Genomic DNA, 22,823 nt, shown 5'->3' on the forward strand with positions numbered 1-22,823 from the left:
TATATATTTTCCTTTTTAAAGTCATTATTACTTAGATTATTTTGGGGGGACATTTTGTTTGTTAAAGTCGCTAGGGTTTTTACACCTGCACATTCCTCTGGCATCACAGTTGACTGAGAACTGATAGTTTGCTACATCCCGGACATTAGCATGTGCTGTTGTTACAAGATAATCAGTATTATTCCCTTCATCTGTGAATAGTCAGAAAGTTTGGCTTATCAGTGTAGGGTCATTACCTGAACTTCAGTCAACACTTGGAGGAGTGTATATCTGTCGTGTGAAACACACACACAGAGGCATTTTGCAAAATAGTGAATGTTGCACAATAGCTGTGGAATAATTATAGTTTATATTTACTTATACAAAAGTGGGGAGATTTCAAATTCCAGTTCATCTTTAAGCACATATTGAAGCTCAATACTAATGTCTTCTAAAATATAAGCTTCTGAAAATCAAGAGTCATATTGACATCTGTAACCTTATGAGTATCAAAGCTGTTTGCTCAGTGTGAGTTGACCTTTAACCTTCAGTCAGACACAAGAAACCTTGGCATCTTAGACCTCTTGACCATCCTGACAACTACAGTGCTGAGTGCAATAAGTGCACCATGGAAAAAATATACGCTATTCAGTTTCTGTCGCCTTAATTACATATTTGTCAGATACTTTGTGTTTCATTTTAACCTACATACTAATATATATCAACAAGAAAGTATTTCATTGGTATTTTGTGCTTCTGTGGTGTGGAAAACCACGATGGTGATGATGAGGCAGTACTCTTGACAAACTGTTGCGTGTGGTGTGATGTTCTGCTGGCTGTACATACTGTACACTGCAGCTGTCAGAAACAACTGCTCACATGGCATTCAGATAAGAATTGGGTGATGGGACTTTTTAAATCATGAAAACAAGGGCCTTGTATTTATGCCTTAGCAGTCAAGATGTCAATTGTGACTATACTAATATAGTATATAGTAATATATAGGATAGTATATATGTGGATCTGTATATATAGTAAATCATTAATTTGTGCTTAAGTGGATGGTGCAGGGTTACGTTCACTTGTAGTCGGGACTTCACTATTGCTTTCCAAGATATGTCACATAGATACGTTAGGTGTATATTGCATTTAAAGGCTTTGTACCACAGTTTTTTTAAACGCAATGTGGAGGTAACAGCATGTCACTTGTTGAAGGTGTGATTTTCACCAAAAGGAAAATTTCATCCCAAACCATAATACATACAGTAACTAACTTACTTACGGTCCTTTACTATGACAATCAGCGCTAGAAAGGTTGACCATAATATTTTCATGCATGATAAACTATGTGACCTCCTGCCTCATGTCATTTGTTCTTTCTTTTGCACTCCACTACAAACTCTCATAAGTTTTTTGGTCAGTAACAGTTCTGCCAACATGTGCTCAGAAATAATGGCTCTTTGGTTAAGTAAGCTCATTAAGCAAAGACAAAACAGCATCATAAAAACTCTAATACTGCATTTACTTGTGGATTTGTGGTCCAAAAGGCAAGCACCTTGAAATTGCATGGCTCAAGCTGTGAAAAAAATGGCATTAAAAATTTGCAGGGGCAGTAGGATTTTCCTACAATTGCATTTGAGAAACTTTATGTTCTTGGTTTGTTTCACACTACAGTCATTCTACATAGTCAATTTGGGATTGTGGTTTTAAATAGTTGCAGTACTGTTTGACCTTTCCAGGATAATGACGCATACGCCATCAATATGGTTCTTGTATCTCTGGTGCTGATCAAACTTTCTTGAGTTTGAGCCTTAAGGCCTGGTGACACTAGGATTTAAAATGGTGAAATTTTGTGGGGAAAACAGTTCATTCCAATGGAATCACTGCAGGTTTGCACCATTGACCAATAGCAAGCCTGACTTTTGAGGGGATGGAGAGCCGGAGAGTTCAAAACAGAGGACACTATCTAGCTTATTAGCCGTGTTACACCATTCATCTTTATTTAACCTCCTCTATGGAAATAACAAGTTATTAGATAGGAAATGATGGTATGAATATTTATTTTGAATAAACTGTGTGAACTAATTGTTCCGTTAGCAATTGGTCAAAGCTAACAAGCTAACAAGCTTAATATCGGTCAGTCATTAGTAGCCATGTTTCCACTGCTTCAGTGCAGCGGAATTTTGCTGTGTCCAGATTGTGTGGGTCTTGGATAGATAGCTAGATAGAGTACTTTATTAATCCCAAAGGGAAATTGCAGTGTTAAGCAGTCAAGTCACATAAATTCCACACACAATAAAAGAGAGAGGTAAGAAACCAATACATATGAAAAGCCAAAGTATATTTACAATAACCAAATTAGACCAGATAAAAAGAATAAAATAAAACAAATATGATGAGGTTTCTCAAAACTGGGATAAGGGGTTATACAAGGTTCTGAAACCATGATATGACGTTTGCATGCAGAAATACGTAACCAGATTTCTCCTAAAATCCGGCAGTAATGAGGATACTAAAATCAATGTAGAGACACTCATTCATATGTACCTCATATGGAAACATACTTTAAGGTTCTGGTTTTATTGAAATCATAATAACAAACAGGTAGTATAAAATGTGATATGTGTAATAACATTTATTTAGAATTTTTAGTTTTGGGAACATATTTCAGAGATCAGAAGTCAACCAGAAGTATCCTGTCCTCCTTTTAGCCAAAAGTTTTCACACTGTACCTCTGCAACACTCTATGTGAATCCCGCTGCTGTGTCCCTGAGCCAGTCACTGAACCTTTCTCCTATGATAAGGGCCTCAGGTAAATGCCAAAAATGACTAAGCTTCCTTTAGGTTTTTAAAACCTGTCATTTTTTCCACTTAGTTTGTTCAGTTAAGTTAAAACTAATTAAGCAACATTTTCGTGCCATAAATCAAGACCCTAAAATGAGACAGAAGGCTTAGAAAGTTATACTACAATACAATACAATAGATATTTTCAAATACAATTCAATATGCTTTATTGGGATGAATGTCAGGTTGACAATATTGCCAATGCGTCAAGGACACTACAATTCAATGACTAGACGAGAAAAAAAAAAAATAGAATTTGAACAGAAAATGTCAAAATGTGTGGTCCATGTGTATAATAGCCTATGTCAAATTAATTATTTGTCACTTTCGGTGATGTTGTTTTTATTATGTGTCCCTTAGTTTGTGACATGCAGTCACATATTGTGCTGCATGTCCCTCTTCTAATAGAATCTGTTGCTTTTCACTGTCATCTAGTTTGTTTTTGTAGAGTTCAAGTTCAAACTTTGGTTGGGTCATTCAGGGACACTCAAACTTGAAGCTGCTCCAGCTTTGCCTTGGCTTGGTGCCTGGGCCACTCGTGCTCTTCCTGCCTGAGGCTGTACGCACTCTGCAGCAGGGCTCTTCTACGATCTCTCTGTATTTGGCTCCACGTATAGTGCACTCAGTCCTGACTTGCTCATCCACACAAAATGATACTACCATCACCATGCTCCGCAGCAATAAAGGCATTATCCTGGTGTTGAGTTGCTGTTGTTGTTTTCTAGGTGTAGCGGTTCGTATTGAGGCCAAAAGATATTGTGTAATCAGACCAATAATCTTTTTGCACATGCTGAGTCATTTATTGGACGTGTCTGCTTGCTGGAGATGGGGATGAACACCGTTGCTCTAATCATTTTTTTAATGTAAACAGTGGATCAAATGACTGTGTAATTTGGACAGATGATGCTTTAAGTGATGACCCCACAGAGAATTATCCTGTTATTAGGCTTCATCAAAAACATTTAAACTCCCTGGTGAACATAGTGGAGCATTTAGCAGCTAAAGAGCCAGATATTGTCTTTCAGGAGTAAACGGACCAAACCAGGGCTAAAAGAACAGTGAATATTGGGACTTAATGTAAATTCCTCAGGTTGCCACAAGCATGACTCCAAAGGAATGTTAATGTTGACCTCTGTCTGCGGAATGTTTAAATAGGTAATGTTTTACTAGTATGTTTGTAGAAATAATGTTATTAATGTCATAACAACTTGTTTCCCTGGGCAAAAAAAACATACATATATATTACTGCTTTAAATAAAAAAAATGTTCCGATACTCTTTAATAGCACCACTTGGGTGATTTAAATTTGGGTTTGAGGTGGAGATGGGGTGGGTGGTATTTAACAGATGTTTTGCTTAAAGGTCTGTGAGACTCGATTCACTGTAGGATAGAATTTGATGGCACGGTTAATGGGTTAAATAGGTAAAGTTTTGTTCTAAACTTGATAAAAAGCCAGAAATCTGAAGCTGGCTTCCCTCCTGTTGAAAACATCCATCACACAACATCACATAACAGTTGGCCTTTGAGAGGAGCCAAGCTTCCGACAGTATCCCCAAAACATTAAGTTTGATTAGTCCTTAATAATAGATGGGTTCAAACCATTCAAGTATCTATTTTTGCTTATTGTGTCCATAAAGGGCAACCCAATATAACGAGAGACATAACTACTTAGGTGCATATTTTCGAGTTGTGCCCTCAGGTTGGTAGTGCTGGAATGGTAGGCTAACTATCGCTTACATAGGCTGTTGACAACTTTATCTTGAGGGTCCACAATTTTGCCGTCTACTGACCAAAATTGGAAGTTTTTCCAAAGAGGGCTTCTTGGATTGCTTGGAGTACAAATCACTTCTCTTGTTGCGGTTGAGTTGGGTAGTGAACTCTGCCATCATTACCAAACGGTTATTTTTGAATTACTTGCTTGTTTCAGCTTGACCTACATTTCATTTTCAATCAATGAAAGGGACATTGTGTGACTCCTGTATGTCATGCAGTGCATTCAGTGCAGCGGGCGAGGCCTACGCCAGAACTCACGAGGCAGACAGCCATGGTAGCGCTGCTTTTTTTTTTTGCACAATCAAATATTTTTTTCACAATCAATTGTCTCTTTTTTATTAAATCTTGATTATATAATCCAATTTAGAATATTAATTGAGAGCCGTAGTATCCCCTACATAAAAAAACAATAAAAATGTTACTTTTCGCATGAATTATTACTTCAGTCAGTCAGCAGTTTGTGCAGCCTGGCTGCAGGATATGGAAATAGGCCTGGATACACCCCAGATAAAACTGAGAGAAAATCATTGCCTTCTATTCTGCAACAGAAGGTGTCCACAGGTGCCTTGAACTTCTAGCAGTCATGCTTGAGCAACATGCTGTAATGGGAAAGGAAATCTTATAGAATAGTGACTCATGTCTGTTTTAGGGGATTTTCGCAAGCTCCATTTCAAAGGTTATGCCAGCATTTTTGAAAGCCAGCAGGTATTTTCAAATGCTCATAAATTGACTTCCATTGCCGTTCCATCCTTTATGTCTGATTTAGAAAGAGGCTACAGTGTTCAGAACATTTTTAAGAACATTTCTGTGAAACCACTTCACACCTATGGAAGGGCTCCTTATGATTACAATAAAAAACATGCAGTTAAGCTTATAGAACAGTCACAGTTTGGTTAGGTTTTGGAACAAAAACAACATGGGTTAGGTTTAGGCATAAAAACAACTCGGTTATGTTTAGGGAAAGATCATGGTTCGGGATAAAATAAATAATTCCTTAAGGAGGAGGAGAATCATCACAGTCACAGTTACAATAACAAACACGCAGTTAAGGTTGTGGAACAGTCATGGAACGACTTCTGGTTTCACATGGGGAACAAGAGCAGTGGTCTCCTGTGCAAAAATCTGGTGTTCTGTTGTCCCGTCCATCCAACCCAACTTCCTCCTAACGCAGAATTTGTCGCTAATATATACTCCTAACTTCCTCCTTTGCTTCTGTTAGAATGGCCGCTAGAGGTCATCTAACAATAAAATGTAATTATGGGTCATAATAAGCTGCTTGCACAGACAACCAATGGGCTCGTTTTTTACAGTCTCATAATGTCCCCCCTGAATAAAGCTGTGATCCTTAAAAAAAAAAATGCTGATAAGCATGGTTGGGTGCTGTTCAGATTGTATTGATTTCTATTAACAATTCCACTATTTTTTTTTTTATTTCTTTGTTGAATAAAAGAAGAAACCAATATAAAGTATGTTGAAAGCAAAGCCAAACAAATTGTGAACATTAAACCACAAGATTAATGTTTTTCAATTCATTAGAACTGCCGGTTCTAATTCTGTTTAACTTGATTTTTTTTAATATAGTGACAGCAGTATCCATTACTTGAAGCATGATGGGAACCCTACTGATAAATATTTCGAATTATAATCATCCCTTAAAGAAAATAAAATCAGAATGAGTGACAAAGTTCATTTAAATTATCAATAGATTTTTTGACATTACTCAGGCTCCGAATGTCCTATCCCAGTAATCTAACAGTAACAGTAAAATATGACATACCTAGCTAAAACATGCAGTGACTATGCCATAAGCCCCTGAAGAGTGACAACTGAGCAGAAACAGCCTAGGGTTGAAAGGATTGAGAGGGAAGTTGTTGAGTTCAGAAAATGATTTTGCAACCCATTATGGGGCAGTGTGTGAAGATAAATAGCTAAAACATAAATTTAATCAACAGCAGAAAAAAAATACTTTAAAAGGGTCATTCTTCTTTGCGAAGCTTCTCTATGTAGTCATGTTGCTCTTCACCCTGCTTTCATCTTCTCTCAGTATATCACAGAGACAGAAGACTTAGACAGAAGGAAGTAAAACATGAAAGCTAGGCAGAAAGGAAACTGACAGACTGTGGCCTCGGTGCTACTCTCACTGTCTAACTTATTGTCTTCTTTGTTTTTTGTTTAACATGATGTACACTCTCCACTGACACATATGTATGAGTGTGTAGAAATACACAGGTTTGACCATTCATCCTTGCATTCTCTGTTTTTTGCCATGAGGTTTACTTGACTCATCTTTGTCATTCTGCTTTCTCTTCCTGTGTGGCATCTTTTTTTCTTTCCTTGTTCCCTATGTATCCTGTCAGGCTGTAGAAATTATTTGAAGAGCAAAAAAAGAAGATTAATGCAAGTTCACTGAAATCTGGGTGGTTGACAGACTTTATATTTACCTGTCAAGTAGATGCTGTAGCATAATTCATTTTTTATGATTTAAAACAAATAGTGTTAATTTTGTCAGCTGTTTTTAGATTTAGTCCAAAGATAAAAAGTCCATGTTACTTTTTATTTTAAGTCCATTTTTAATTGATTAAAACTCTGGACATTTTTGTCTCGTATAAGTCACAGAAAAAAATAAACATTTTACTCTAGGTTCAGTCGAAGAAAACACTTGAGATTTTAGTCTAGTTTGAGTCAGGACCAGGAATGAGCATTTTAGTCAAACTTCAGCTGACTGCTTTCAAATAAGATTTCATCCAACTGACTTTAACAATTACGTCTGGAAAGATGCAACATTAGCTAATCCAATGCAGTCTAACTCTCGCAATATGAGTCAATCAGAAAGTAACCAGAAAAACGAAAACCCTTCACAATCAAATAGAACCTTGTACAACAGTCCTGCAATAAATCCTACCCTTATAATGTTCAGTTTTGGCAGGAATGTGCCAGAAAGGTGTTGATTTTAGTCTGTAATTTTGTAGGCCTTAGTGGTAGTGTTGTTACTAGACTGTCTTATACACTTTTTTGTTTATACATATTTATATGTGTTTAAATACATTTGTAAAGAAAATATTTGAAACCTCTCTGCACACAAAGAAATCTAAGTACTAGACAGCTTACTACTGCCCAACTGACTTTATTCAAGCCCAAAACAATCTAATACATTATATGTTGTGCATTATAATAACCAGCAGAGATCCTAAAATAGACTACATTTAGCTATAACGGACCATTCAAAATCGACAAGCCCTGAAATGTGTATGGCAATTAAGTTGTGCGCGCTTTACCATGGATAGCATGTTTAATACACCAAAACAAACAAACTTGTCTTAAGCAAAAGGTTGGCAAACATAGCTGACTGGGCTACTGACTTTCGGTGAGACTAAATCCCCATCTGCAAGCAAAGTAGCAACGTCCTGTTGTTGTGAGATGCTAATTGATCATTTTACACCACTGCCTTTAGTAGTTGGTTTAATATGGCTTAAAAACTAAAATAACTGTATTTAAAATCTTAACATTAGCTTACTTCAATCTCTGTGTTGTGTGCCTTAAGGTGTCTCTTCAGGTTTGTGGTTTTCTTTCTAGGGATTATGTAGCCACAGAGCTTTTCTCCTGAGAAGTTACTGAAGTGGTCCAAATGTCAACCTGTTTTGTTCACTGTATGTTATCCGATCCGCAGCCGTAGCATTTAAGTGCATAGATAGGTCCAGTCTAGCACTTATGGCACTGCCTACATGTGGCCGCTGGTGAGCTGCTGGTGTGCAGAATCACCAGAAAGATGATTTGAGCATGCAGAAAGAGATGTGCAGCACAGCCAATCAAAGACTGTATGAAATTTCGTATCCTCTGTTTTCATCAATGAAAATACAGAGATAGTTTGGTAAAGTTTTTATTTTTTAAACTGCATTTTAGTCTTCTTTTTTCATTAATGACATTGCATGTTGATATAGTCACAGTTAGTGTTTAATGATGTTTGTGTCGTCTCATCATCATCTTGTCTTAGTCATGGAAAAAAGGTTGTTGACGAACATATGTAGCCATGGTTTTAATTAACAAAGTTAGAACTCAAAAAGATGTACCTCGGTAATTAGCTTAATGGAAAAAAATGATGAAACGAACATAATAATAGCCAATTTGTTTCAGCAGGGGTGCAGAGAAAGTATGCATTTTAAATTGTACTTGCAATTCTTTGAACCCATGAAAACTGATATAAAAGACAGCATGTTTGCTGTGGGAGGATGAGGCATGGGGACTCGGTAAAGAGAAAAAAATACAATTTTTGTGTCTTCACAGTAGGATTTTCAGAGAAGACACATTAGGCTAATTAGATTTAAGGACATCCAAGTAATTAGATAATGATGTGGTTGAGAAGTAAACAAAAGGCTTTGGTGCGCCAGTCACAGCTCTCCAACTGCTCTTAATGTTGGATTGAGACTAAAGATTTTGTCTCATAGCTTAACCTCCAATTAGTCCTAAAGGTATTGTAGATTTGTGTAAAATCTGTTTTGATTTAAAAAAGAAACATTTGGAACAAAGATTTTTTTGGTTTTCTGGGAAAGTGTTAGAAAAGCTTGAAGCTTTCAACAAGAGTTTGTTTGCATGTGGTGTAATTGGCTCTACGCTCAGATGCAAGTGGTTTTAAATTGGCCATGACAAAGCATCATACAGCATGTATTGAATCTATCAAAGCCCATTAATGCCGTTGTGTTTTGGGTGTACTGTAGATGCTCAAATTTACTGAGAGCAAATGGATCAGAGAGATGTGGTATTTGGTTGCAGCTTTAATTCAGATAAAACAAAATGAAATAAAACAGTAATGCATGTAGTATGCAATTAGTGGAAAAAAATACAATGCACAGGAAGTCTTCACCACAACATAATCTGCAATATAGACCCTAAGTACTAAATTAAATAAATTGATTAATTCATTATGAAATTTGTCATTAATAATTAAAACTCACCCCATTGTTATAAAATGTTGTTTCACTATTCTTATTTTCATAATAATACAGTTTTATTACAGTTAATATGTATTTCTTTTTTTTAATAACAAAATGCTTTTTCAAAAGTCTGTTAATAATGGCATTTTCCCAGTCAGACTTTTATTTAATTTCGCATTTTATTTCCTAATGTAGCTTTTCGTAATCTCTCATTTTTGCGCGTGTGTTTGTGTGTCACTTTTTATGACAGCAGAGTTGTCACCAATGCAGGCAGGCCTACTAACTGCCAGCTAGCAAGGTACATCCCACTAGCTAAACCCACCACATAGGAAGAATCTGTCTTTTTTTGTTTCCGTGTTGTGTCTTTCTCTTAAAAACATCCATCGATCCATTTTTTGCTGCTTACCCGGAGTGCAGTCATGGTGGCAGCACGTTAACCAAGGTAGTCCAGATGTCCCTGTCACCAGCAATATTTTCCAGCTCCTCCTGTGGGACCCCAAGGTGTTCCCAGGCCAGATGTGATATACTGTATAGTCCCGCCAGCGTTTTTCTGGATCTACCCTAAGGCCTCTTACCAGTTGGACATGCTCAGAAAACCTCCAATGGAAGGCACACAGGAAGCATCCTGATCAGATGCCTGAACCACCTCAACTGGCTCCTTTGAAACGTAGGAACAGCAGGTGTACTCCTAGCTACCTCCAGATGTCTGAGCTACTTTATCTATCGATAAGGATGAACCCACCCACCTTACAATGGAAACATTTTGGCCATTGGTAGTCACCATCTCATTCTTTTGATAACTACCCAAAAGCTCATGACCATAGGTAAGGGTGGGAATGTAGATTGACTGGTAAATCGAAAGCTTTGTCCTCCTGCTCAGCTCCCACTTCACCACAACAGTCAAGTATAATATCTGCATTTCTGCTGATGCTTCACCAAACTGCTTGTCAGTCTCATGCTCCACTTTTACCTTCATTCCTGACCAAGACCCCAAGATAATTAAACTCCCTCACTTGAAACAGCAACTCACTCTCAACCGGAAGGGAGCAATCCACATTTTCCAGCATGGAACTACGTCGTCAGACTGGCCTCAGACTTTGAGGCAACGACTCTTATCCCAGCTGCTTCACACTGAGCTGCAAACTGTCCCAGTGCATGCTGGAGGTCATGGTCTGATGAAGCCAACAGAACCACATCATCTGCAAAAAGCAAAGATGCGATTCTGATGTTCCCAAACTGGACACACCCCTTACCCTGGTTGCGCCTTGAGACCTTGTCCATGAAAATCACAAACAGGATTGATGAAAAATAACAACCGTGGTGGAGGCCAACACCAACTGGAAATGTGCTTGACTTCCTGACGAGAATATATACACAACTGTCACTAAGGTTGTACAGTATAACGACCAGATGGTTTTACCCCATACTTCCATAGTGCCCCCCACAAGACCCCCCAAGGGACACGGTTGCAAGTCTTCTCCAAGTCCACAAACACATGTAGACTGGATGAGCATACTTCCATGACCCCTCAGTTCCTTGCAGGGGTAAACAGTTTGTCCACTGTTACATTCCCAGGTTGGAATCCACATTGCTCCTCTAGGATTTGAGGTTCGACAGTTCATCTGAGCCTCCTTTTCAGCACAGCTTGGGCCATGCCCTCCTTTTCCTTCCTGAGTCATCTAATGGTTTGCCAGAACTTACTTTAGGCCAATTGAAAGTCCTTCTCCATAGCCTCCCCAAACTCCTACCACACTTGCGGCTACAACCGTTGTGGACGCAGCCACTGCCCTTCCGGACTTACAGTAACCATCTGCTGCTGCAGGACCCCCTGGCCAATCATGTCCAAAAGGCCTCCTTTTTCAGCTTGAAGGGCCTCCCTCATGGTTCTCAGGTTGCACAGCCTTCTGACCTCAACTCTGAAGAGCTATCCACACAGTGGAGGCTCTGAACAGTGGCCACTCAGATACCTCCCCCGACATGCAAAAGAAGTTCTTTCGGAGGTGGGAGTTGAAGCCCTCACTGACAGAGGCCTCAGCTAGGTGTACCCAGCTAACCCTCACTACACATTTGGGTTTACCATGTCTGTTCAGCAGCTTCCCCTGCCATCTGCCAACTCACCACCAGGTGGTGATCAGTTGACAGCTCTGCGCCTCTCTTCACCCAAGTGTCAAAGACATAAAGCTGCAGATCTGATGATAAGACCACCAAGTACACTTGGTACCCTATGCTCAAACATGGTGTTTCTTATGACCAATCCATTACTTGCACAGAAGTCCAATAACAAAACACCACATGGGTTCAGATCAGGCAGGGCATTCCTCCCAGTCACCACTCTCCAGTTTTCTCCATCGCAGCACATGTAAGGATTCAAGTCCCCTAAAAGGACTCATGTAGGCCCATCCATCAGGGTCACTCACGACCTCTAGGGGTCGTGATTGACAGTATCAGTTGTTTTGGCAAATCCCCCAAAAAGACACGTTTGGGGGACCTTCTAATGGTCCTAGTAATTATGATTGTTGCTCTATAACAACTTTCCCTGATTTTCTCCTTTGCTCCAGAATCCACGTAGGGAGGAGCTCTGGATGGATGGAGGGGTCGACAGAACATTGGACTATAAAATAGGAGACCACCGTTAATTCTCGTTTCAAATAGTCAGTGTTGTTTTTTTTACCCATACTTGCTCTATAACATTTTGTAATAATGAGTAGTACTGCGAGTATATATTTCATTGCCTTTAATTTATTTAATATAGAGCACTTTGGGGCTTCATGCTGCAAAAGAGTGATGCATCAGTAATGTAAATAAATAAACTGCTAACGGAGATTCAGTTTATCAGGTGTGACTGTGGCCCTGAGTCTTGTTTGAAAGTACAGCAGTGAACTCTAAAGTTACTTAGCCTCTGATGTTGACTGTTTTTAATTGGCATTTCAGTAAAACAGCCTGGAACTAATCAGTGTTGTGTTTTGGTTGAAAAGAAAAAGTTGACATTTCTCTAAGAGGAACCCCTGTGGATTGGAAAACAGTGCTGTTGATCACAGAAGTTACTGTGCAGCATACAAATTTAAAGTTCAGTGAGGAGAGCAAACTGTGCAGTGGTTCCCAGGAAAGCATATACACACACAAGTGTGGAAGCCAGAATAAGTGTTTTTCCAGTAAAAAAGATAGGAAGGGTGTCTGTGCACAGATTTTTAAGTAAAATCTGTCATATTGTCTTAGACCAAGTTGACCTTTAATTTTTTCTGTCTGTTATTTGTCCTTCTTGTCTTATACACTATTGTCTCTTTCCGGAACACTAAATTTTGTCCGCTTCTTGACACCTTGACCTGAGTACTTCAACCAGTACCCATTATCTAAGGTAGCTTTGTTGTGCAAAACCAAACCAGAATTTGTAAAGCCAAAACCTTTCAAAAGCCTACATCCAAAAGAAAAACTAAATTTATTGCTTTGATGCAGTCTATTGCAGTCATACAGTGTTCGGTAGCTGAGCCCTTCAAAACATCATAACAACTAAATGAATAGAATATCTTTTATGCAGGCTGAGGCAACAATGTGAAATTAATAGTATTGTATCAGTGGAAAGTATGCCCAGTATGCCCTGATGACTGAGCAGTGATAAGCTTATTTCGTTACACATTAAGTGGCCTACACTATCTCTAATCTTCCTTTAGTAGGCTAATCCTCTTCTAGCCTTGGTAGCAGGAACAGTTATTTTTCACTCTCATACTTTTTACAATGCGTACTCATTATAGTAGTTTGTTCTCAATGAAAGAACACAAATGTAAATAATCCATTTGATTTTGATCTATTTTAAAGTCATAGCAGGTTTTTGAAATGTCAGCAGTATGTTTTAGGGCATATGTATACTTTTACATACAATGGCTTCAGAAAGTATTCAAAACCTTTCACTTTTTTCTTCTACAAGCTTTGCACACTTGGATTTGAGCAGTTTATCCCATTCTTCCTGACAGATCCTCTCAAACTGTCAGATTGGATGGGAATTGTCTGTGAACTGCCATTTTCAGGTCTCTCCACAGATGTTCTATGGGGTTTAACTCTATGGGGCTTTGGCCAGGCTGCTTAAAGACAATCAGAGAGTTGTCCCAAAGCCACTCCAGCATTGTCTTGGCTGTATGCTTCTGGTCATTGTCGTGCTGAAAGGTGAACCGTTACCCCAGTCTTAGGTTATGTGCACTCTGGAGCAGGTTCTTTTCAAGGACTTCTCTGTATTTGGCTGTATTCAACGTTCCCTCAATTCTGACCAGTCTCCCTGTCCTTGCACCTGAGAAGTACCCCACAGCATGACACTGCCACCACCATGCTTCATCTTTGTTCTCGCCAGACAGTGTTCACCTTGGTGTTCGCCAGACATAGAGCTTGGAGTTGATATGTCATCCCACTTTTATCGTTATATGATTTCAGAATTATTGCCACTGTGCTCCATTTTTGAATTGTAAATTCCCGTATAGTGGTATCATCTCGTACAATTTTTAATTTAAGGTGTGAGTTAAAGGTACGGACAGGATCTGTCCTGCTGCGCTGATGCGCACTTACAATAAATTTGCAAACAATTTTGATAATTGTTTAGAGCACTTGTGACGGCATTTCTCGCTATTTTCAGAATTTTTACAAAAAACAATCAGTCGATTAATGGAGAAAATAATCAGCGGGTTAATCCATAATGAAAATGATCATTAATTGCAGTTGGATACAAAATAGCTCAAAAGAGCATCATGTCAACCAACTACAACAGTAAAGTCCTGCTTTTACAGTAACGCGTAAGTAATAATAATCTATTGATATAGTATATAATAGCATAACAGTCACAGGGAACAGTCTTTTGCATTGAGTACTTTTACTTTTAATACTTAGGTACATTTTCGTGATAATACCTACATACGTTTCTTTAAGTGCTTTTACTTAAGTAAGGGATGTGAATACTTCCTCCCCCACTGGTGCTAACATGCAAAAAAAAACCCTCCTGCTATCATTCTTTTAAGGGTCATTGTATTTGAAAATAATAATATTTGTGAAATACTATATACCTTGATACTGTAAAACCATGATATTTTCTGAGATGGTTATCATACTATTAAAATACTACAAATCTCAAAGTTTAGTATACCAAAAAGATGAGAAAAATAAGTGTATGTGTGTAAAGTATTTACACATTTGAGAGTGACAATGTATATGAGAGGAGAATATATGTATGTTAGAGTGAGAATGTAAGAATGGGAAAGGAGAATGTATGTATGTGAAAAGGGAAAATACATGTATGTGAAAGGAGAATCCCCTTATTTTATGCTGACACACACTTCCTTTACCTTCCATCACTGAGCAGGTCATCGCCAGCATACAGATATATCATAAAGTAAAACTTAATTGAAATATACTTTAATACTTAGACCCCTCAAACTGGATCAGGCTGTGCAGCCTGGCCTTGTTTACCAGTTTACCCTCCTCAGAAATAAATAACTCAAGTCTCCAAAGTTTTCATGTGGCTTGCAGTGAAAAGGGTTATGCATCTGACACCAACTGACTGACCGAATTGACTGTGCAGGAATCTACAGTGCAATAAACTAATGTTGTACCCTTTTTTTCTTTTTTCTTCCCTCTATGATACTGGATGATGATAAACCACTGACAACATTACAGGTAAGTTATTTCCTTTTGTTCCTTATTTAATATGACATGTAAGTGACATCCGAATCATTAAGATGTGAGTTAAGTCTCATAGTGATGAGCTTGAGAGCTCAAGATTTCAACAGCTTTATGGCCTGCGGGATAAAGCTGTCCCTGATCCTGTCCCTGAAGAGTTTGTGGTTGGGGTGACTGGGGTTCTTTGATGAACCTGTTGGCCTTCTTCCTGCAACACTGGGCATAGTGGTCCTCTATGAATGGTAGCTCCTTCCTGGTGATGTGCTGAGCAGTGTTCATCACCCTCTATAGAGCCTTACGGTTGAGGACAGTGCAGCTGCCATACCAGGCGGTGATGCAGCCAGGATACTCTCTATGGTGTACTTGTAGAATTTGCAGAGTATCCTGGAATCCATGTTGAAGAGATTATTGTGTTTGTCTGTAAATGTCCTATCTCTTATTTGTTAATGTTGTGCTTCCTTTCCTGTACGTCTTACTCCCTGTCATTTCAGCCTCAGGAATAAATGACACAGTAAAAACCAATATGAAGAAGTGTGTCCTATGTGGCCCATGTAGTGATACATCTTTGTAGTGATTTTGAGTCTCTCGGTCACATGATATGGAAGCTATTGATAAAAATTTGGCTTTTTCCATAAAAATATTCATGTAATATAGAATAAGCACTAAAATCCAGTAAAAAGAAGTTTTACTTATTTATCTAGAGTACTAATACAATTTAGCATTGGTTTGGACTCACTCGGTCACATGACATGGAAGCTATTGAAAAAATTGCAATTATTATCTATTAATTCTATTCAAATATTTATGTAAAATAAATTAATTACGCATTAGTAATCAAAATAAGTGTGCTACAGGAGACAAGAAAAAATAAACTAAACTAAAGAAAACGAATACAGTGGGAAAACAGTGACATATTTTGTTGTTCATAATGTTCATAATCAAGCATTATGAACAAAAATTGAAATTTTTCAGTTTCAAAATATGAAATGATATTTATCCCACACAGCTCTTTTGTAAAAATGTGGGGATTGTTTCCCAATTTTGAAATCATTTGCATTATCCTCCATCTATAAACCACAAATGCAGCTCTGATCTCATTACATGTTATAATTACTCAGTAAAGTTGTTTTTAGTGTTATTATTGTTTCCTCAGCAAATTTGAAGAAACCTTGTATAACTTCTGGTGTTCTATCAGTTTCTTTGATTCAGTGCATGATTTGTACAAAACGGATAACACAGGGTCCTGTGCTGGTTAACACAATCCCTGTGCCTGTACCTTCAGCAAAACCTCTTGTTGTGTGGCCTAATTTGATCCTATTATAATTGGGAGTGGATTTATGTTAGGTATGAGGAGCTTATGAACCTCCTGGCAGTCAGTGTGGAGCTGCGCTGTGTTTTCATGCTTCAGGGAAAGTAGAAAAATGCTCATAGGCTTGGATGGGGTTGAATTATTCATGGAGATAGAGGGAGAGGAGCTGTAAAAGCCTTCATCTTCACTTTTCCGCCCTTGGCTTTGCTGCTAAGTGGAGTGATGGGGTGAGTTGGGTTAACGAGACACATGATTATCCTCTTAGAGTATCAATACCACATTGACTTGCAGGGGAAGAGCAGGTAGGGGGCTCTGCAAATATTGTGTGACAATTGCCTTTTCCTTGAAAATTCCCATTCAGTTTGCAAAATTTTTGGATGTCATTGATCCATATCTAAACATCTGTTTGTATTTTGGTTCACCCATTGTGCCGGTAGTCATGTTGAGATTCTCGTACAGTACATACTGAAGCTGTCACGGATGTCAACAGGAAAAGTTGTAACTTTGTAACGCTAGCAGGCATGGAGAAATACTGTAGCAGTGCTGGCATTGAGAATCTAATTATATGGATGAATAAGTTTAAAGGCCATTGGGAATAAAAATTCATTGGTTATTTTGAGTTTGAGATTGTGAAAGCATTTAAGTCTGACAATATTCCATATATTTCTAACTATCAACAAATCCCAATAAAAGAAAACTGACAAGGAATTGATCCTGCTAACAAGTATTGTCTGTGTTCTGCCCCAAATACAAACACCAAATGTGTTTTACTCTGCTACCAATGCACTTTTTCCTCCTGTTTTGCCAACGGTGTTGTAGGAAATTGAGTCTTTTTTAAAAATGAATCTCTGTTTGTGATCGATATTTTAAAGATTTACAAGTTTAGTGAACAAATGGGCTCAGGTGCCCCAGAGAGGGTGGTTAAATTAAAAAGTATTGCGAAACGAACCAATGCAATTGTTGTTTTTAGTCTTTGTCGTGGAATTTAACAATAAATAAAACATAGAAAAATGCCAGCCTTAATCTTTAATAAGAATGGTCTGAACCATGCATTACATCATGTATGATGAAGAAAGTCTGTTTGACATTTTGGTGTTTAGAGATTCAGTAGATCAAAGAGCTGAGAGTAGACACTTTAAACCTTGGCATGAGTTTCCCCCTTTGTTGGATTTGTTTGGTTATCCCATAGGAAAACAGTAACTGGACTGGAGCATTATGAACAAACTGGTATTCATGACAGGGACTAGGGATTACCATTTATCTCAAAGTCGCAGAAATGCACCTTTATGGGCAGGGACCATGGAACTCAACAGTTGATGATAAAAAATGGCTTACTATATTTTAACTAAATGGCTCTCCAAACACAAAATATATAAAATCCTTCTTTTGAAATAGATATTCTGAAAAGGCTGTATTTCAGGTAATATTTGTTCTGCATCTGTGCATATTTTGAGGAGTTTAATGGGTGAAACTCAAGGTTTGCCTGTTAAAAGAGAACACTGGGTTAATTTTATTGTGAGTACTTCTACTTGCCCTTTTTTTTCTGGAGAGAGACCAGGTAGGTGTAGGTTTAAGAGACAAAAATAGCTTTTTTGTAAGTAGAGGCAAAGTTAATAGTTAGAAAGTGTGATGTTGATTTTGAGAACCACAAAATGTTGCTGCATTTTTGGGTTCATTATGTAATTTAATAATTTGATGTGTGGTTGATGGTGTTGTTTCTGTGGCACGTCTAACTTACTGTAGATGACATTAAGTCAGTTTGAGATATTCATACATTAGAAATTCCAGCACATACAAATGATGTCTCACTCATCTTCATTTAATAATAGTCATGATTACATGATTACAAATTGTGAGCTAACTACACGTTTCGCCCTTGCAGCTTCCTCTCACTCGCTCATTACATGATCAGCAACAGGTGTGTACTTTTAAAGCTTCTTGTGGCTCCTCGTAGCCAATGGTCAATTGCAGATCACGTGGCATGAACTTTCCCATTTCTAAATCCATAATATACAGTATCACTGATTATACACAATGTACAATTCATATTAATATGCATAGTATTTTTGCAGTTTTCCTGTCAAATGATTTAATGTAGGTATTTCAAAATTATATATCAAAAGCTTCTTTATAGAACCCCATTTGGTTCCAATGTTCATCAGTCATTGAAGGGAGAGATGTATGGTAAGAGTCAGAGATACCAATTTCTCCACAAACAGTGGCCACAGTAGACGTGAGTGAAATGTAGCTTTAAACCATGTACTGCAATTACAGACACACCCCAGTCTTTATTAAGTATTTGGTTAGCAGTCTTCTGAAGTCCACATACCCACTGAATAAAAATAAGTTCCTGCCCATTCTCTATGTGATTTTGGAAATTAGGTATACACCTACTGAAGAAGTAGATGATGCAGTTTGACGAAAAGTAGGTAGATTAAGGGAGTAAAATACAGGAGAAAAATAAAAACTGTACTAAAATATGATGTGCTTCCCAGGCTGTTTTTTGCTCAGTTAGCGACATGGCCTAAGGATGGTGATGCTGGTCGGTGGGTTGGTCCAACACTTTTGTCTGCACAGTCAATAGAGGATAATACTTATGGGTTTGTTTAGGTTTGAAATTTCTCTTAGAACCACCATTAGGTAAAGGTTTTGAAATTTGCTGTGGAGGTTCAGGGTCTAACAGGATGAATCTGAATATTTTTCCTTTTCCTCTGAGCATTTAGGCCAAAACTTTAAAATGACACTGAAGATATCATCAAGTTTAGAAGATCAATTGGAAAAAAAAATGGTTGATTGCCATGACATTTATTTAGCGGGGTTGAGTAAAAAGTTCTTAAGACAAGTTCTTTTTTCTTTAATATTACTGCAGTGTGATACAACATAAAATTTGACAAAGACACAAAAGTTGAAAAACTAAGTTAAAAGGATCAGAACGTGCAGACAAACACAAACAAAATGTTTACCTTACATCAATACAATACAGCATGTTTACAAAAAGAAGAGGGGGGGTGTCAGATTAGGTAAACTGCCTACTGAAGGAATGTATAAGTAGTGTATGTTTGGTGCTATATCTGTATGTAACCTTGTGCGTATGTTGTATATATGAATATATAGTGTGGAGGAATTGGGATAAAAATAAATACTATAAAATCCAAATAAGTAATGGTAATGGGAGATGAAGCCAGGTTAAGTTCCTACTGGACAGACCTGTATGTGTCAGGCCAAGTTTTAATGTCCTGTAGAGTTGTTGTTGCTAACGTCAGGAAAGATCTGCCTTTTTACATATAAAGCAGACACGGAGCATCATTAGCATTAATTTATTGTCTGCCTGATGAATGTAAGTTGTTAACCTGTAAATTTGTATGTAATAAAACCAAGTTTTAAAAAACAGAAATCAATTGGCTATACTGGTTAAAAGCTTACAGAGATGCAGTGTTGGTTGGTAATTCCCTAACTTTTTGACGTATCAAGCCAACTGTTTCCGGATGCTTTTTCTAATATGAAAAATATGGACCTTTGTTGCAGCGTCTATCCCTTTTTCTCTCCTCTTGTTTTCTGTCTGTCTCAACTACCAACTATCCAGTAAAGGCAAAAATACAAAGAAAAAAAAAGGCAGTGGAGGTTTAACCACACTTCTGGACTTGGTAAAGCCAAATCATTAGTCTGTTTTTGTTCCAAGTGGGATCAAAAAAAGGCATTCAAGATTTGATTCTTGTAAAGTCTTGGCCAGAGAGTCAGCACAGCAAAGACCGGAAAATTTGAATTTCAATTCAATTCAATTCAAATTTCTCTGGTTAAACTCACTTTCTGATTGGCTAGTAATGGTTAATTGAATTTGTTTGTACAACTACAAATATTTCCTACATAACCCTAAATTGTATGTTTGCACACTTCTACTTTACACAGTCTCAAGTTTGTGAATGTGTAAAGTCATTTACATGTTCACACATTGAGATACATTCTTTTTATATTACAAATGACTTTTAAATATCATTTAACAATCTTAGAATGTTTTAGATGCTTTTTTTGATTCCATACTTCCATCCAGTTATTTCAAATACGGGGGTATAATGAGCATTTTATCTTCTATAGGCAGCTAGCAAGGCTTTAAAGTTTTTTGTCTGGAGTCCTCCGTCAGTCCTCCTGGCTTGTGGCTAGTGTGGCTTCACCTTTAAGGGGTGCTGGAATGGGAGCGTTCAGCACTGTGGCCTGTTATGTAAGGCTTTGGCTGTGGCGCTCAGAGCTGCGTGGCCCCTGCGCTGTCCCACTGCCAACAAGCACAGGAGGTTTCATCACCCCGATATATCAAAGGGCCCTTGCACTCTGGATATTGTTTAATGCTGCTCTGTAGTTTGCCTAATTCTTTTTCTCCTTTCTCTCTCCTTACACCAACCATCTGTCATCCTCCCTGATTGTCTCCCTCTTTCAAACCCTCTGTCATTTTCCTCATTCCCTCTCTCCTCTTTTGCTGACTCACTCTGCTCTCTGAAATTATAATGCACTGAAATAGCTGACTCTCTCTCGCATGGTCTTATTGCACCATTTTGTTTTTATATCTGACTCTCCTCTATGATTCCTACTCCGCTGAGACGGGGCCTAACAAGAGCTTTGAATAAAGATAAGGCGAGGATGACATCCCTCTGTTTTTATATTTTTGTTTGTGCTAAAAGACATCATTGGTTTTAAACACAGAAGAAAGTAGAGCAGTTGTTATTTGTCACATTAAATTGTGAAGCTAGATATTATCATCTATAATCCTAATAATGACATATAGATTGTTTTTGAACTGACGTATAAAACATTCTTGCTAAAATTACTTTTAAAGATGCTCCTAGGGAATTCTAAAGGCATACAGGCACATTATAAAAATTTTAAATTATTATCATAAGCATGTGTCACAAGTATAAATGTGTTGAATAATTTAGGGAGCAAATGTATAATAAATTACATTAAAAAGAGTAGAGGGAATACAGTTTATCTGGTGATGAGAGTTTGTCTAAGCTAGAGGTTTTCAATCGGCTGGAGAGACGTGAGGCAAAGATATGATGTGAGGTGAAAGGGACAGGTGCATGCCGGTGTTCTAACAACAACAGGAAGGTAGTTATTGTGGTTTGGCCCACTGAGTTGGCCTGCTTACCAACATGAGCAGCAGTGAAACAGAGCTCATGGAGGCAATCAAGGTACCTGACTGCCACAATTTGCCTCAAAAATCACACTCCTTCTTGGAGTGATAACTCAGTCAAATCTGAACTCACAGACATGATACACATATTTTTAGATTCAATGTGACTTATACTTTCCGAGGACATTATTGTCGCTGATCAGGAATAAATTATAAATCTGCTTGGAAATCATAGAAAAAAGACCCTCCTTATAATTCCCAAACTGGGAGTAATAACATTCTTAAATTTCCTTCAGTATCACAGTAATGCAGTGATAGTTGTCTCTACACACAAGGGTACATTGTAAACAGAAACTGCTCTAGCTAATTTAGCATGATTTTAACGGCGCCGGTTTGTCGAAATGTCAACAAATTTCAACATTGTCTCCTAGAAATTAGATTTATATACAACTACACTGCAACAGCAAATATGTTTTGTAGGAAACCTAATAGCTAGCTGGAATACATTCAGAAGCAACATATTTTTTGAATGAATGAAGCACTACATTTATTAAGAGCAGCAGAGTCACCAGGAGGTGGTTGAGGTGGATGGCAGGTGTGAAAAGCATATGAATATGCTCGAATCCAGTCCCACCCGCAGGTTTAGGCAACAAAAGCGCTTTAGTTGTTATGTCGTTAATTTTAGCACAAAAGCAACATATCTTCATTATGGTGATTTTAAAAAAAAATCACGTTGCAATTACGTTTCCTACAAAACATATTTGCGGTCGCAGTTTAGTTGTATAGAAAAGTAATTTTTAGGAGACAGGGTTGCGAATATAGGCTAAAAGAATAGGGCTCGTGTTGTAGCCCACAGTGTAACTCACCTACTCCATGGCAACATTAAACTTCCTGTTTACAGCCCCCAAACCCCCCAGATTTTGGGATCTGTAGTTACAAAACCTAAATTATGATTGTTCCTCAGATTAAAGTAAGACAAAGAATAAAAGGAGTGACAAAATCACTTTGGCTTCATGTCAGTGGATGAAACTGATTTCTAGTATTTTTGTGCTTTGTGGTTCTAAATTACAATTCGGCTTACTTTGTGTAAAGTTAGAGAAGAAAAGAATTGCTGAGGGAATAAATTTAAGTTTCAAGTGAATAAAATAGTAATGAATAACGGGCTTGTTAAATAGTTTCCAGCTTCTCTGTCACAGTGAATGGTTTCACAATG

The 22,823-nt window shown here is 37.8% G+C and overlaps 1 protein-coding gene across 6 annotated transcripts in view; it reads left to right on the plus strand.

The window, feature by feature from the left end:
* Positions 1 to 22,823, plus strand: part of thrb (thyroid hormone receptor beta) — a 123,048-nt gene that overhangs the window by 14,323 nt on the left and 85,902 nt on the right. The window contains exon 2 of one of the 6 annotated variants that reach the window (XM_040121271.1): positions 12,083 to 12,175. The exons of the other annotated variants lie outside the window; for them this stretch is intronic. The gene's annotated coding sequence lies outside the window, so the exon portion shown is untranslated. The remainder of the gene's footprint in view (positions 1 to 12,082; positions 12,176 to 22,823) is intronic. 6 annotated transcript variants of the gene reach the window in all.

This window comes from Xiphias gladius, chromosome 24 (assembly GCF_016859285.1).
Source record: "Xiphias gladius isolate SHS-SW01 ecotype Sanya breed wild chromosome 24, ASM1685928v1, whole genome shotgun sequence".
Classification (NCBI taxonomy): domain Eukaryota; kingdom Metazoa; phylum Chordata; class Actinopteri; order Istiophoriformes; family Xiphiidae; genus Xiphias; species Xiphias gladius.